Genomic DNA, 17,331 nt, shown 5'->3' on the forward strand with positions numbered 1-17,331 from the left:
AACGTGAAGAACCTGTGTGAGGAGGCACGAACGTGAAGGACCCGTGTGAGGAGACACGAACGTGAAGAACCTGTGTGAGGAGGCACGAACGTGAAGGACCCGTGTGAGGAGGCACGAACGTGAAGGACCTGTGTAAAGCTCCGTCCGGGGCGTCTGCAGTGGGCATTGAGCAGCGTCCACCTAGCAGTGAGGGGCGCTGCCCAGGTTCCCTGCCCGCCCTTGTCAGCTTTGCGCCGGCCTCCTTCTCTGGGAGGGGCAATGGACAGTCCCCGTGTGAAGTAACGAGAGAGAGGAAGAGAACACCCAAGAGAGTCGCCGACATATAAACCACAGGCGGAAGTTCTAGTCAGGAGACGTCACCAGTCCCGGAGTCCTGATTAGTGCTGCCCGCTCCTGGCACTGCCTGCTCTCACAGGTGGGTGCACTGTACTGGGGGGCACTGTGCTGGGGGCATGCCGGCTGCCGGTACCTGGGAGCGGGTGTGGTGACTGGCCCAGCTCCCGGGCAGACAGGCAGTGATGGTGGGGGGCTGCCTGCTGTCACCCTGTGTGAGGGGACATGCATGTATATTAGTACGGAGGTGGCTGTGAGATGTGAGCCAGATTTCTGGTCTCCATTCCTTTCCCCCACAAGGCGGCATTATAATTATTATTAGGGGTCTAGTGAGGGTCCTCTGTGCTCTGGAGCAGGCACTACTGATTAGACTGGCTTGTACGGCGCCACACTATAGGGGCCGATAGAACCTGATCTGTCAGTGTAAGGTCCCACTTATGGCCAGAAGTAATGGGACACCTATACATGACACTGCAGCTTCTAGGACATCCCACACTGAATCAATGGGCAGGAATATGGAGCTGGACCTCCTGGGCTCTCACAGATCTCCCTTCTCTGGGACTAAGGGGCCCCTGAAAAGCACCCCCCCCCCATTACATTATCCACCAACCTTTACAGTTGGTACAGTGTGATCAGGCATGCAACCATCTCCTGGCATTCGCCAAGCCCAGGCTCGTCCATCCGACTGCCAGGTAGACCGTTGTGATTCATCACTTCACAAAATAAGTTTCCATCGCTCCAGAGTCCAGTGGTGTCGTGCCTTGAGGCTATGTGCACACGTAGGAAAAGAGGTGCAGAATTTTCTGCACAAAATCCACATCTCCAGGCAGAATCAGCAGCCGTGGATTTGCCACGGTTTTTATGCGGATTTTGTGCGTTTTTTATGCAGAATTGATGTGGATTTTGTGTGGATTTTCTGCGGTTTTTGCAACTGCGGATTTTTATAATTGAGGCTATGTGCACACATTCAGGAATTCATGCAGAAAATTCCTGTGAAAATCCGGACATTTCTGGCAGATTTCCGCATGAAATCCGCATGCGTTTTTTTGCGCGGTTTTGACGCGTTTTTTTACGGACATTTCCCAATGCATTAGACAGTGGGAAAACCGCGAAAAAAAACGCAAAATTAATGAGCAGGTTCATTATTTTTCCGCAATGCGTTTTTCATGCGGAAAAACGCACATCATGTGCACAGAAATTGCGGATTTCATTAAAAATGATAGGATGCTTAATGTATGCAGATTATTTGCGGTTTTATAGCGTTTTTATAGCGCAAAAATGCTAGAACACCGCAAATAATCTGCAACGTGTGCACATAGCCTGAGGGGTGCAGAAAAGCGGCAGATCCGCACAAAAGAAGTGACATGCACTTCTTTGAAATCCGAAGCAATTCCGCACTGCTTTTTTTTGGCCCATTGATTTACATTGTACTGTACATCACAGTGCGGATCTACAGCGTTTCTGTGCGGCAAAATCCACTGCGGATCCGCAGCAAATCCGCATCGTGTGCACATAGCCTTACACTGCTCCATCTCACGCTTTGCATTGTGCTTGGTAATGTAGCAGCTTGGCCATGGAAGCACAGTTTCTGTGCAGATGTTAGTGCCAGAGGAGGTTTGGAACTCTGCTCTTACCAATTAGTCTGCATTGCGCATCTCAGCACTTAAAGAGGTTGGCCACTACCTTTTTTTTAATTTATTTTACTCACTTATTTGGCGCCGTTAATTCCACAACACTTTACACACATTATCATCACTGTCCCTGATGGGCCTCACAATCCAAATTCCCTATCAGTATGTCTTTGGAGTGTGGGAGGAAACATGCAAACACGGGAAGAACATACAGACAGACTCCTTGCTGCCTTAATGACCTATCCAATATCGGATTGGATGAAGTGAGTGGCCAAGGGCAGGTGCTGCAGGTCCACTATCTGTTAACTTGAATGAAGGCCCCTTCACATTTAGCGACGCTGCAGCAATACCGACAACGATCCGAATCGCTGCAGCGTCGCTGTTTGGTCGCTGGAGAGCTGTCACACAGACCGCTCTCCAGCGACCAACGATGCCGGTAACCAGGGTAAACATCGGGTAACTAAGCGCAGGGCCGCGCTTAGTAACCCGATGTTTACCCTGGTTACCATGCTAAAAGTAAAAAAAAAACAAACAGTACATACTTACCTACAGCCGTCTGTCCTCCAGCGCTGCGCTCTGCTTCTCTGCTCTCCTCCTGTACTGTCTGTGAGCCGGAAAGCAGAGCGGTGACGTCACCGCTCTGCTTTCCGGCTCACAGACAGTACAGGAGGAGTGCAGAGCACAGCGCTGGAGGACAGACGGCTGTAGGTAAGTATCTAGTGTTTGTTTTTTTTTACTTTTAGCATGGTAACCAGGGTAAACATCGGGTTACTAAGCGCGGCCCTGCGCTTAGTTACCCGATGTTTACCCTGGTTACCAGTGAAGACATCGCTGGATCGGTGTCACACACGCCGATCCAGCGATGTCTCCAGGGAGTCCAGCGACGAAATAAAGTTCTGGACTTTATTCAGCGACCAACGATCTCCCAGCAGGGGCCTGATCGTTGGTCGCTGTCACACATAACGATTTCATTAACGATATCGTTGCTACGTCACAAATAGCAACGATATCGTTAACAATATCGTTATGTGTGAAGGTACCTTAAGGGATGATTTACAGTCCACAGTCACTATAGAAATGACAGCGGCTGCTGTGTCTCAGCAGCATCTGAAAGCTGCCGGCACAGGTAACTTCTGATTGGCGGGGGTGCTGGTTGTCACATCCTCACTGATCAGATATTTATGGCCTATTCTAAGGATAGGGTGACTATTAAAGTAATGACCCCTCTGTGACTTTATGTAGTCGGTCGCTTCATGCCTGAGTTGTTGTGGTTCTGAAATTGTTTCCTTTTTCAATAAAAAAGCTTGCAGATGATTGTGGGAAAACCTATCATGAGCTGTCTTGTTGCATTGGTAATTCAGTAATCTCTTTAGGATGACCCATTCTGTCCCAAATGTCTGTAGGTGTAGAAGGCATGGCTGGGGGGTGTTATACACCTGTGACAATGGGACTGATTGAAAAACCTGAATACAATCACTACATTCCCCCCATCTAGCAACAGTGTGACATCCGTATGGCATCTGTATCCAATGCCATTTTTAACATGAGCTTTTACTTACAGCAGTTCTCTCTATGTGAAAGCTCATGTTAAAATCGCATTGCATATGGATGCCATACGGATGTCACACTGATGGTCTGTGTGGTGTGCGAGGTTTTTCTCATACCCATAGACTTGCATTGGCAATTTCACGTATGATTTCATGCTGCGATTTCACTCGCACGTATAATACAGCCGAGAAAAAAAACAGATGATGGGTGCTGCCCCATAGATTAACAGTGGTCCGAGTGCTATACGATTTTTTTTTTTTTCCTTCTTCTCGCATAGCACTCGTCCGTATTCCTCTCTAGTATGACTCCGGCCAGACAGTGACAAAATGCCACTAAATATAATGCAGCATCAGACATTTTAAAGAGGACCTGTCAGGAAGTGATTGGTTCTCGACTTTGGCCACGACACCTATCACATGACCAAGGTTCACTTGGTGCTGCTACTACAGCACAGTACAAATAAATGAAGTCGCATTGCGTCCTTGAAGCTACTGTGACAGACAAGTCACAAAAGAATCAGACGATGTTGGGCTTCTGGCGACTTGCTTGTCGCACAAAGTTTTTAAATGGAACCTGTCACCCCGTATTTTCAATATGAGCTAAAAATAGCGTTCAATAGGGCCTGAGCTATGCTTTACAATAGTGCCTTTATTATCCTCTGATTCCCCACCTTTGCTGCCAAAATTCCTTTGTAAACTCGCCGTTTTCGGCTGTCAATCACCCCGGTCCGGTCCGATGGGTGTTGGCTAATCTCCGATTCTCACCTCCTCCGGGTTTTCACTAAGCAACTTCTTCCCGCCAATGGCGTTGTATTTTGCGCCTGCGCATTATAATGTAATCTCGCGCCAGCGCTTTGCCCAACTGTGGGCATAGCATATAGCGCATCATTGCGCATGCACGGGTTTACACTGTAGCCTCTGTGCCCTGGAAGTCAGCATATGCAAATTGTTCATATGCTGAATTCCGGGGCACAGAGGTTACAGGTGAAAACCAGCGCATGCGCAATGATGTATTGTATACTTTGCCAACAGTTGGGCAATACATACTGCTCATGCGCTAGTGCCTAATGCACTGCGCAACCGCCAAAAATGAGCGCGATCTGTGCTATTCACAGATCAAGTTACGTATGACACGCCGAGGAGCGGGGGGAGAGACATTGATTTGGCAACACCCACCGGACCGGGGTGATTGGCAGCCGAAAACGGCGAGTTTACAAAGGTATTTTGAAAATCCCCGTTCCTTTTCTATTTATAATGCATATGAGACATCCAGACACATTTGCTTACAAATCACATCACCACCTTCTATTTCGTTCCATTCAGTCTGGGTCTCTTCCATGGCTTCCGGGCAGGCCGGCCCATTATTTGTATGTGATTGTGAGCTCTGACTGTAAGGGAGCGAATTACATACAGAAAGCTTCAGCCCAGTGACAACTAGGGAAGTCGGCATGCTTTTTAATTGCCACTAAAGTCAGTGGGCGAGTGAAAGGAGTCAAAAGGGCAGCAGACATGACACATGAAGTTTTCTTCGTTCTGCCTCTGCAAACATGAGTTGTAATATGGGAATGTGCTGGTTAGAGATCACTAAGAAGTTTAAAAGCAGGTGTGCTTCAGACGTTACCGCTAAGGAACATTAAAGGGACACGGTCACCTGAATTTGGAGGGAACAATCTTCAGCCATGGAGGCGGGGTTTTGGGGTTTTTGATTCACCCTTTCCTTACCCGCTGGCTGCATGCTGGCTGCAATATTGGATTGAAGTTCATTCTCTGTCCTCCATAGTACATGCCTGCACAAGACAAGATTGCCTTGTGCAGGCATGTACTACGGAGGACAAAGAATGAACTTCAATCCAATATTGCAGCCAGCATGCAAGGAAAGGGTGAATCAAAAACCCCAAAACCCCGCCTCCATGGCTGAAGATTGTTCCCTCCAAATTCAGGTGACAGTGTCCCTTTAAGCTATTTCCTCTTGTCAACCAGAAGCATTTTACTAGAAGGGTATTACCTAAGCTGTGTGATAAGTCGTTTGCTACAGAGATTAGGGAAGGTAGTAAAGTGAATTTGACATTTCACTACTGGAAATGGAATTACTTATTGGGTTACGTATAGTTCTTTGAGATATTTAACTGTGCAGTCCCCCCCCCCCCCCCCTTCAAGTATTTTTTTTTAGTGCTCGGGGTTCTAGCTTTCCTTGCCGCAGCTGAATGATTTACAAATGTTAGGCTACGTTCACACTAGCGTTTTCTGCAATCCGTCACAATGCGTCGTTTTGCAGAAAAAACGCATCCTGCAAGAATGCTTGCAGGATGCGTTTTTTTCCCCATGGACTTGTATTGACGACGCATTTGTGACGGATTGCCATACGTCGCGCGACGGATGCGTCGTGCTTTGGCGGACCGTCGGGAGCAAAAAACGCTACATGTAACGTTTTTTTGCTCCTGACGGACCGCTTTTTCCGACCGCACATGCGCGGCCGGAACTCCGCCACCACCTCCCCGCACCTTACAATGGGGCAGCGGATGGGCCGGAGAAATGCATCTGCTGCCTCCATTGTGCAATGCGTTAAACGCTAGCATTGGAATCTCTCCCCGACGCATTACGACGGGTAGATTCCGACGCTAGTGTGAAAGAAGCCTTAGCCAGCATAAGTGCATATGGGGGTTGCTAGGGAATCCCCACATGTAATCAAGCTGGCTAACAGATGTAAATCATCCAGCTGAGGCGATTAACACTAAATCTCCGAGCACTAAAAAATACTCGTCGGACACCCGAGCGTGCTCGGGGAATCTCGAGTAACAACTATATTCGCTCATCACTATTTGTAAGATATATTTTCTTTAGGAAAACCTTCAAACTTTTTTGAACACAAATGATTTTAGTTTGTATTGTAAAAAGACACTTGGCCTCCGTGTCACTGACTTAAAGAGAATCTGTCACCAGGTTTTTGCTACTGACAGCAAACAAAAAAAACCCACTGAATTTTCTAGGTAGTTAAGCTCATACATTTTTTTTTTGTGTAAAAAAAAAAAAAAAAAAAAAAATGGTTAAACAATAACCAGAGGAGTAGATACCCTTACATTATTTTATTAAATTAGATATACATTTAAAAACAGAAATTGTTTACAAACAAACATACTACTGGACATTACAAGAAATAGGGACGCCAATCCATATAACATGTAGCATAGTAACCAGTGCCTCTTGTGCTGATTGCATCTCAAAAACATTTCTAGAATTCGCCCTTTTCTTTCTTTCGACTCTGCAAAAACTCTTACTGTTTCACTTATTCATTCTCGTCTGGACTATTGTAACTCTCTACTAATCGGTCTCCCTCTTACCAAACTCTCCCTGCTCCAATCTGTCCTGAATGCTGCTGCCAGGATCATATTCCTCACCAACCGTTACACCGATGCCTCTACCTTGTGCCAGTCATTACACTGGTTACCCATCCACTCCAGAATCCAGTACAAAACTACTACCCTCATCCACAAAGCACTCCATGGCTCTGCACCACCCTACATCTCCTCTCTGGTCTCAGTCTACCACCCTACCCGTGCCCTCCGCTCTGCTAATGACCTCAGGTTAGCATCCACAATAATCAGAACCTCCCACTCCCGTCTCCAAGACTTTACACTTGCTGCACCGATTCTTTGGAATGCACTACCCAGGTTAATACGATTAATCCCCAATCCCCACAGTTTTAAGCGTGCCCTAAAAACTCATTTGTTTAGATTGGCCTACCACCTCAACGCATTAACCTAATTATCCCTGTGTGGCCCATTAAAAAAAAAAAAAAAAAAAAAACTTAAACCATAATCAGGTTCCTTGCATCATGTTCTCATACACTTTATGCAGTTAATAGCCTCTTTGTCTGTACTGCTACATACTTAGGCAGTTAACTGGTTCATGCAGCTTTACATGAACACCCGAGCTTTACGCTATGTCTGGTCCGAATAACTAAAGCAATTGTTACCATCCACCTCTCGTGTCTCCCCTTTTCCTCATAGTTTGTAAGCTTGCGAGCAGGGCCCTCATTCCTCTTGGTATCTATTTTGAACTGTGATTTCTGTTATGCTGTAATGTCTATTGTCTGTACAATCCCCTCTATAAGGCCTCATTCACACGTCAGTGTCTCCGGTACGTGTACTGACAGTTTTCTCACGTACCGGAGACACTGAAACACATAGACCCATTCAAATGAATAGGTCTATTCACATGTCTCCGTGTTTTGAAAACACGGAGACATGTCCGCTTATCTCGGCAGCACGGTCCGCAAAGCGTCCTGCACATGTGCACTCTCCTACGTGTGCACGTACCGCGGTAGGAGAGACATCGCTACAGTAAGCGCTGTCCCCCCTGCATGTGGTGCTGAAGGCGGCATTCATCTCTTCTCCCCTGCAAGAGAGGAGGGATGAAAGATCAAGGTTTTTTTTTTTGTTTAAAATAAAGTTTGGGGGTCACCTCCCGCCTCCCATCCCCCGTGCGCCCGCCTGCTTGCCAAGAAATACTCACCCAGCTCCTGCGATGTCTGCTCTCAGCGCCGGCAGCTTGTCCTCTGTGAGCGGTGACGTACCGCTCATTACACTGATGAATATGCGCATATTCATCACTGTAATGAGTGGTACCACTTGACCGCTCACACAAGACAGGCTGCCGGCACTGAGAGCAGACATCGCAGGAGCTGGGTGAGTATTTTTCGGCAAGCAGGCGGGCGCACGGGGGATGGGAGGCGGGAGGTGACCCCCAAACTTTATTTTAAACAAAAAAAAAAACCTTGATCTTTCATCCCTCCTCTCTTGCAGGGGAGAAGAGATGAATGCCGCCTTCAGCACCACATGCACGGGGGGTGGGAGGTGGCCCCCAAACTTTATTTAAAAAAAAAAAAAAACTTGATCTTTCATCCCTTCTCTCCTGCAAGTGCTGCTTTCAGCCGAGCAGGACAGAAGGGATGAATGCCGGCTTCAGCACCACAAGCAGGGGACAACGCTTACTGTAGCGCTGTCTCTCCTGCACGGTCCGTGTGGTCCTCAGGCGGCACACGGCTGCCGCACGTGTGCCACACTGATGTGCCACCTGAGCACACGGAAATGGATAACTCCGGTACCGTTTTCTCCGGTACCGGAATTATCTGGACGTGTGAAACCGGCCTAATTTGTAAAGCGCAGTGGAATATGTTGGTGCTATATAAATAAAATTATTATTAAATATAAGACTCTGCGTGGTGCAGCAAAAAATCTGTGTGGGCACACAATTTTTTCAGCATTTTAAAACACTTGTATAAATTCGTTGCATACATGGAGTTTTTTTTTTTTGCATTTGTGCAATGTGGTTTTTCAAAAAGCAAAACTCCTACCCTAATAACACTACTCTTGAGGGGAAAAAAAAAGCCAAAATCTGAGGGTAGGTTTGGTGCAGATTTAATACCATCACCCCGAAGCTTGTTTTCACCTTTCTGACAAGGCCAATTTTTACAATACTGACCACTGTCACTTTTTGAAGTAATAACTCTAGACCGCTTCAGTGGATCCCAGTGATTCTGAGACTTTCTCGTGACATACTGTACTTTATGATAGTGGTAAATTTCTTTGATATGACTTGCGTTTATTTGTTAAAAAAAGAACGGAAATTTGGCAATAACTTAGCAATTTTCAAAATTTTAATTTCCAGTTCACCACCTGACAGCACCATTGGAGGACGTCCTTCTTACCCTCAGTGGGACAGGAACAACAAGCGGTTAAAAGGACCCTCCCCACTCCACCCCCCCAGTGTTTTTCCTGTCCCACTGCGGATAGGAACGGCAAGCTTTCCTCCGACGGTGCTGTGCAGATGGTGGGGATCGGGGGGCCCAGCCTTTCCCTTCCCTGCCGCAAGACATCTGCGGCTGATACCTACTATGGGGGGTCCCTCAGCCTCCCCAGTGTAGCGCTGCTCCTGGGGTCGGGTCCGTCTCCTCCGCTCAGGGGACTCTCGGTTTGGGTGCCTGTCTGCCGGGGGGTGAGTGCGGCGGCCGCTTCCATCATGCAGCTGGTTCCAGCATGCGGCCGCAGCTTTCGTCAGGGACCGCTTCCAAGCGGCCACTTCCGGGTCCAGTGGCCGCGTCACTTCCGGCCACGTCACTTCCGACCGCAGCCAGCGAGGGAGAATGGCGCAGGCAGCAGCGCCAGCCTCGGGTGAGGCACTACAGCGTGGTCAACCTCAGCGGCGGTAAGGAGGGCAGGATCAACCATGTAAATCCTATATAAACAGCCTAAGGGGGTCTTTATGCTGCCGGCCATCCTGACAGGGAGCACTCGGCTATACGGCTAGAACTGTCCACACTATGGAGGAAACAGCCAGACCTGAGGGGACTGACCAGCTTCAGGGGCACGTGAGTGGGCTTTACTAAGCCATATCACAATGCTCACCCTTCCCCCTACTTCCCTATCTACGAAGTATACGTATGTATCTCTCTCTATCCTAGGCAGAGCCTCCCATCCCCGCACCCAAAAGGAAAAAAATCAGGGAAAAGTAAATGCCTGATATGTGCTGCTAAATTTCCAGAAAATTGTCGAAAGCCTCTATGCAAATCATGCACATCTAAGCTTGTGGGTGATGAACAGACTGCGTTATTAACCAGTATGAGGACAATGATTCGTCAGGAGGTTCAGGCATCCATCTCAAGCTTGAATCTTCCCCAGACAAGTCAGTCGGAACCGCAAACCTCACGGAAAAGGCCAAGAGAGTCAAGTCCCTCTTCTGCAGGAGAGATTTCGGAAGATTCAGACCAGGAAGAAAGAGACGGATCATTGGGCAGAGGGAAGAGATATCTCTTCTCTGCGGCAGATAGAGATGAACTTCTTCATGCAGTTTGTAACACCATGCAGTTACAGGACACGCCAGAGGAGTCCTCAATCCAGGATGAAATGTTTGGCGGCTTACATGCCCAAGTCACAAAGGTTTTTCCAGTGAATAACCATTCGTTCCATGATTCTGGAAGAATGTCAGGAAGCGGAGAAAAGACTAGTGGTACCTAGAGACTTCAGACTCCGTCTGCCTTATAATCGAGAGGACATTAAAGCATGGGATGAAGTTCCTAAGATTGATGTTCTGTTAGCAAAGGTGGCGAAGAAGACCTCAATCCCATTTGAGGATTCCTCCGGTTTAAAGGATCCAATGGATCGCAAAGCGGATGGACTGCTCAGGAGAACCTGGGAATCCTCGGCAGCAATAATACGGGCCAATTTTGCTGCAACATCGGTAGCCGGGTCAATGCATCTATGGATAGATGATTTGGAGGAACATCTCAATGCTAAGACTTCCAGAGATGTTATTCTCAAATCTCTACCTTTACTTAAACTCGCAACAGGCTTTATGGCAGACACTTCAGCCGAATCCGTGCGCTTCGCCGCCAGAAGCGAGTCGTTGTCCAACGCGGCCAGAAGAGCTATCTGGCTAAAGACTTGGTCAGGGGATATCCAATCAAAAAATAAACTGTGCCATTCTCAGGGAATAAAGTATTTGGGCCTATTCTAGATGACATTTTAGAAAAAGCCTCAGATAAAAAGAAGGGGTTCCCTGATGAGAGTACTAAAAAATTCCATCCCTTTCGTAGGTCCCGACCTAGTCAGAAGATGGACTACAGGGGGAAAGGGAAGACTAGGAGGTGGTCTTTTACCAAGGGTGGAAAAGGTAGAGACTCCATCTTCCCAAGTGCAGGTGCAGGAAAGCCAAATAAATGACATCAAGGTGGAAGGTCAGTTACAAAAATTTCTAGGGGTTTGGAGAAAATATCCCCAAATCCTTAAGGCCCCTTCACATTAAGCGACGCTGCAGCGATACCGACAACGATCCGGATCGCTGCAGCGTCGCTGTTTGGTCGCTGGAGAGCTGTCACACAGACCGCTCTCCAGCGACCAACGATGCCGGTAACCAGGGTAAACATCGGGTAACTAAGCGCAGGGCCGCGCTTAGTAACCCGATGTTTACCCTGGTTACCATCCTAAAAGTAAAAAAAAACAAACCGTACATACTTACCTACCGCTGTCTGTCCCCGGCGCTCTGCTCTGCACTCCTCCTGTACTGTCTGTGTGAGCACAGCGGCCGGAAAGCAGAGCGGTGACGTCACCGCTCTGCTTTCCGGCTGATCGACGCTCACAGCCAGTACAGGAGGAGTGCAGAGCACAGCGCCGGGGGACAGACAGCGATAGGTAAGTATGTACTGTTTGTTTTTTTTTACTTTTAGGATGGTAACCAGGGTAAACATCGGGTTACTAAGCGCGGCCCTGCGCTTAGTAACCCGATGTTTACCCTGATTACCAGTGAAGACATCGCTGGATCGGTGTCACACACGCCGATCCAGCGATGTCTCCAGGGAGTCCAGCGACGAAATAAAGTTCTGGACTTTCTTCAGCGACCAACGATCTCCCAGCAGGGGCCTGATCGTTGGTCGCTGTCACACATAACGATTTTATTAACGATATCGTTGCTACGTCACAAAAAGCAACGATATCGTTAACAATATCGTTATGTGTCAAGGTACCTTTAGATTCTGCAGGTAATTGCTCAGGGGTACAAGCTAGAGTTCTCCAGCAGTCCCCCAGAAAGATTTGTTGTAACCCGACCCTGTCTGCTCTCAAACTCCTCTATGTGGACAAACATCCAGGAGTTGATAGAGTTAGACGCAATCATCCCAGTACCCATCTCCGAAAGAGGCAAAGGCCATTACCCCCACTTGTTTTCAATAGAAAAACCTTTGGGAGACTCCCGAACGATCATAAATTTAAAACCCCTAAACAGGTAGGTTCGGTACAAAAGATTCAGGATGGAATCAATAAAGTCCACAATGCCTCTGATAGACAAAAACATGGTGATGTGCACCTTAGATCTAAGCAGTGCATACTATCATGTCCCAATACACACTTTCTACCAGAAGTTTCTGAGATTTGCCATAATGAACAAAGGAATAATATATCACTTCCAGTTCAGATGTCTCCCCTTCGGGCTTGCTTCGGCGCCAAGAATATTCACCAAGTTAATGTCGGAAGTTGTAGCCTATCTAAGGAACCAGAATATTGCCATAGTGCCATATCTGGACGACTTTCTGATAATGGCAAGATCAGAGAAACTTCTCAAGATAGACTGCAGCTTCACACTCTCCATTCTACAGGACCTGGGCTGGATTGTGAATTGGAAAAAATCATGCCTGGTCCCAAATTCCAGAATGAAATTTTTTGGGGTCATATTAGACTCCAACGTCAGAACATCTTTTTTACCGGAAGACAGACAAGAGGCCTTAATCAGGCACATACACCAATTCAGAAGGAGTACCCCCTCCATAAGAGAAGCAATGAGGATTCTGGGCTTTATGACGGCATGCATACCCTGTGTGAAATGGAGCCAATTCCACTCGTGGGGATTGCAGAGAGAGGTTTTGAGGTCTTGGAACAGGAAACAGAGCTCCCTGGACAAGAAGATGATTGTTTCTCCGTCAGTAAAGAAATCCCTAACCTGGTGGACCACACCGAAGAACCTAAAAGAAGGAGTTCCATTAATCCTTGATCCCTGTGTTACGGTTACCACAGACACCAGTCAATTCAGATGGGGCGGACATATAGGAAAGACATATTACCAGGGAGAATGGACTCCTCAGATTGCTGCAAGATCATCAAACTACAGGGAACTTTATGCGATCTGGAAAGTGTTATACAGGTCACAGGTCAGGGGCAGACACGTAAGGATACTGTCTGACAATGTCAGAGCAGTGGCATTTCTAAGACACCAAGGAGGTCCGAAACATCCACCGCTGCAATATCTAGCAGACCAGATTTTCAGATGGGCAGAGAAATCTCTCAAATCCATCTCGGCAGTTCACCTGGAAGGCGCCAAGAATCAAGTAGCAGACTTCTTGAGCAGAACACCAGTACATCCCGGAGAATGGGAACTGAACCCGGAAATATTCAACAGTCTGTGCCAGAAGTGGGGAACACCTGAGGTGGATCTCTTTGCCACCAGGTCAAATGCAAAGACCAGAGCATTTTTTTTCTCTCAATCCTCTAGATGGAGCCACAGGAGTAGACGCTTTGTCTCAGTATTGGGGAGAAGGTCTCCTGTATGCATTTCTGCCTCTTCCTCTGATACCGAAGACACTCAGGAAGATACGAGACGAGAGGGCAACTGTAATCCTGGTGGTTCCTTATTGGCCAAAAAGGAGCTGGTTCTCTCTACTATCCAGAATGTCAACAGAGAGACCAATCTTACTACCGAACAGGCAGGACCTTCTACTACAGGGCCTGGAGTTCCACAAAGACCCAGACTCTCTTCACCTATCTGCTTGGATCCTGAACGGCAAACCCCAAGATCCAGAGGCCTGTCAGAAGAGGTCATTACGACACTCCAGGCAAGCAGAAAACCAGTGACTTCAGCAATTTATAACAAAATTTGGAAGCGGTATTGTTCCTTTCTGGGAGAGGTTCTTGTGGATACGTCAAAACCTGACATTCCCAGGATCCTCGACTTCCTGCAGCTCGGGTTTGAGAAGGGCCTCCGACCTAGTACTTTAAAAGTGCAGATTGCAGCACTTAGTGTCTTTTTTGATATGTCACTAGCCTCCCATCCTTGGATAGCAAGATTTTCCAGGGCCACACAGAGAATGAGACCACTGGTGAGAAAATCAACTCCTCCTTGGGACCTAAACCTGGTCCTTAATGCCCTGTGTAAAAACCCCGTACTTATTATCAGAGGATATGGACATGGCCAATCTCTCCTTTAAAACTGCATTCTTGATTGCCATCACATCAGCTAAAAGATTGGGGGAGATGCAGGCTCTTTCCACTCAGGACCCATATCTTCAGATCTTTGACTACAGGATAGTCTTAAGCCTTCCTCTCCAAAGTAGTGTCCTCAACAGATATAAACCAGGAGATAATCCTTCCCTCATTCTGCCAACACCCTAGAAACTCAAAAGAAGGGGTCTACCATAACCTTGACGTTAAGGAGACTGTTCTAAAATACCTGGGGGCGACGGAAGGCTGGAGACGGGACACTAACTTATTCATACAGTACGGGGGTCCAAATAGAGGTTGTAAGGCAGCAAAATCAACCATTGCTAGGTGGATCAAAACCATGATAAACCTAGCATATACAGACCAAGGGAAAGATCCCCCGGATATTCTTAGAGCCCATTCAACTTGAGCTATCTCTACATCTTGGGCGGAGAAGGGGGGAGCCTCAGCTGAGCAAATTTGTAGGGCGGCGACTTGGACCAGTCTTTCTACCTTTGCTAGACACTATAAATTAGATGTCTCATCAGATCAGTTAGCTTTGGGTAGAAAAGTATTACATGCAGTAGTCCCACCCTAGTTAATATCCTTTGGTATTTCTCCAATGGTGCTGTCAGGTGGTGAACTGGAAAATGGTAATTAGCCTTACCGGTAATTGTATTTCCAGGAATCCATCCTGACAGTACTACTAGTTCCCTCCCACTGCAAGTTTATACTATTGACTAATGTGATGTAACATTGGTGTATGACTGTTAGTAAACTCTCTCTTTTTTGCATCCATCCAGATGTGGTACTTAAAAAAAAATCACTGGGGGGTGGAGTGGGGTCCTTTTAACCGCTTGTTGTTCCTGTCCCATTGAGGGTAAGAAGGACGTCCTCCAATGGTGCTGTCAGGATGGATTCCTGGAAATACAATTACCGGTAAGGCTAATTACCGTTTTTGTGCCTTTTAAATCAGAGAGTCATATCAAGCAAAATAGTTAATTAAATAACATTTCCCACATGTCTACTTTACATCAGCACAATTTTGGAAACGTAATTTTCTGTTAGTAAGTTATAAGGGTTAAAACTTGACCAGCGTTTTCTCATTTTTTACAACAAAATTTGCAAACCAATTAATTTTTTTGGGGACCACCTCACATTTGAAGTCACTTTGAGGAGTCTATATGACAGAAAATACCCAAAAGTGACACCATTCTAAAAACTGCACCCCTCAGAGTACTTAAAACCACATTCAAGAAGTTTATTAACCCTTCAGGTGCTTTACAGGAATTTTTGGAATGTGGAAGAAAAAAAATAAACATTTACTTTTCTTTCACAAAAATTTTACTTTAGACCTAATTTTTTTTTTTTTTTTTTTAACTTTCACAAGGCCAACAGGAGAAAATGGACAATTGAACTTATCCTAGATGTGTATTGACCACCTTGAACATACAGGTGCTTCACAGAAGTTTATAACGTAGAGCCGTGGAAATAAAAAATCACATTTTTCCAAAATCTTTTTTTTAGCTCCATATTTTGCATTTTCATAAGGGTAACAGGTGAAATTGCTCCATACATTTTGTTGCGCAATTTCTCCTGAGTACACCGATACCCCATATGTGGAGGAATACAACTGTATGGGCACACCGCTTGGAAGTGAAGGAACGCCATTTGACTTTTTGAATGTAAAATTTACTGGAATAATCAGCGGCTGCCGTGTCGCGTTTGGAGAGCCACGGATATGCTTAAACAGTGGAATCCCCCCTCAAGTGACCCCATTTTGGAAATTATAACCCTTTGGGAATTTATCTACAGATGTAGTGATGATTTTGACTCTATGGGTGTTTTCCAGAAACGGGCAGCAGTGGATGTTGCTGAGTGAAATTGCAAACTGCCGTTGTAGTGACCCATTATGCCCAGCTCATGCTTCTGGAGACACACACCTGTAAATTAGTCGGGCTCTTGTCACTACAGAAATGCAAAACATGTGGGTGCTAAATGTGGTTTAGGCACACTGGAGCTCAGAAGGGAGGGGGCATGTGGATTTGAGAGCGGAGAATTTGCTGAATTTCTTTTGGGGAGCGAGAAGCCATTTAGCTTTTCCAGAGCCTTTGTGCTATCAGTAACATGGAAGCCCCCTATATTTCCGCTAATGGATGACGGACCCGAGTGGGGACTTGCGTTTTTTGTTGTTTTTTTTTTGGGGGGGATTGAGATAAAGCTTTTACTGAGAACATTTTACATAACATTTGGATCACATTAATCCGGCACTCTACACTGACCACTTACTGGGGTTTCCATCTAAATCTGAGTGATGTGACAGATGAAACACCCGAGGGATCCTTTCACTATAATGAGGCAGCAGATTTACTTTGGACTCCCTCTGGCCTCTGTTCTGCGGTGTCCTTTTTCAGAAGTGCACAAAACTGTGCAATCCTAAAAAGACGGACCCCCAGGATCATGGGTCATATGGCATCCACAGTGACTTCATCTGCCTCATTATAGAGAATTTTTCCCGCCTCCCATGACAGCACACCTGAGAGAGGGATCCGCCCAGTCGGGACAGGAAACCTACTGAAATAAAAGGGCGGTACCTCTCTCCCTCGCTTCAGTTGGGTTTCCTGTCCTGATGGGAACCCTTGTGCTGAACATCACGGGAGGTCACAGGACTCCTCAGCGTCTAGGAGGGATGTGGTCCATGCTCCTATTCAGCCTCAGAATCCGGTACCCTTCATGGTCAGCGGGTGGTGAGTGATCTTCGTGAATGTCACCCTGGTGGTAATGGGCTACATTTTCTGTTTGCTTGGCAGGTGCCGCGGAAGGCTAGCAACAAGTCTAAGAACAAGGAATGTGCCCTCTGTAGAGTTCCGTTAACAGCCCAGTGGCAGAAAAGTCTTTGTGCGGATTGTATCCAAAAGACTATCCAGGAGGAGACCCCTGACTTTGCCTCTAGTCTTAGAGCCATGATTAGGGCCGAAGTGGAAGGCTCAGTTAAATCGGCACTTAAAAGAAAGGGTAGTAAGAACCCTGAACTTATTTTAGATTCTGATGTCTCTCCGTCTGACGAGGAATATCAGGAGG

The 17,331-nt window shown here is 46.8% G+C and overlaps 1 protein-coding gene across 2 annotated transcripts in view; it reads left to right on the plus strand.

The window, feature by feature from the left end:
- The first annotated feature begins 266 nt into the window (after nt 1-266).
- The window catches only part of PDLIM5 (PDZ and LIM domain 5), a 426,156-nt gene continuing 409,091 nt past the window's right edge, over nt 267-17,331 (plus strand). For both annotated transcript variants that reach the window (XM_069743580.1, XM_069743581.1), the window contains exon 1: nt 267-415. The gene's annotated coding sequence lies outside the window, so the exon portion shown is untranslated. The remainder of the gene's footprint in view (nt 416-17,331) is intronic.

This window comes from Ranitomeya imitator, chromosome 1 (genome assembly GCF_032444005.1).
Source record: "Ranitomeya imitator isolate aRanImi1 chromosome 1, aRanImi1.pri, whole genome shotgun sequence".
Classification (NCBI taxonomy): domain Eukaryota; kingdom Metazoa; phylum Chordata; class Amphibia; order Anura; family Dendrobatidae; genus Ranitomeya; species Ranitomeya imitator.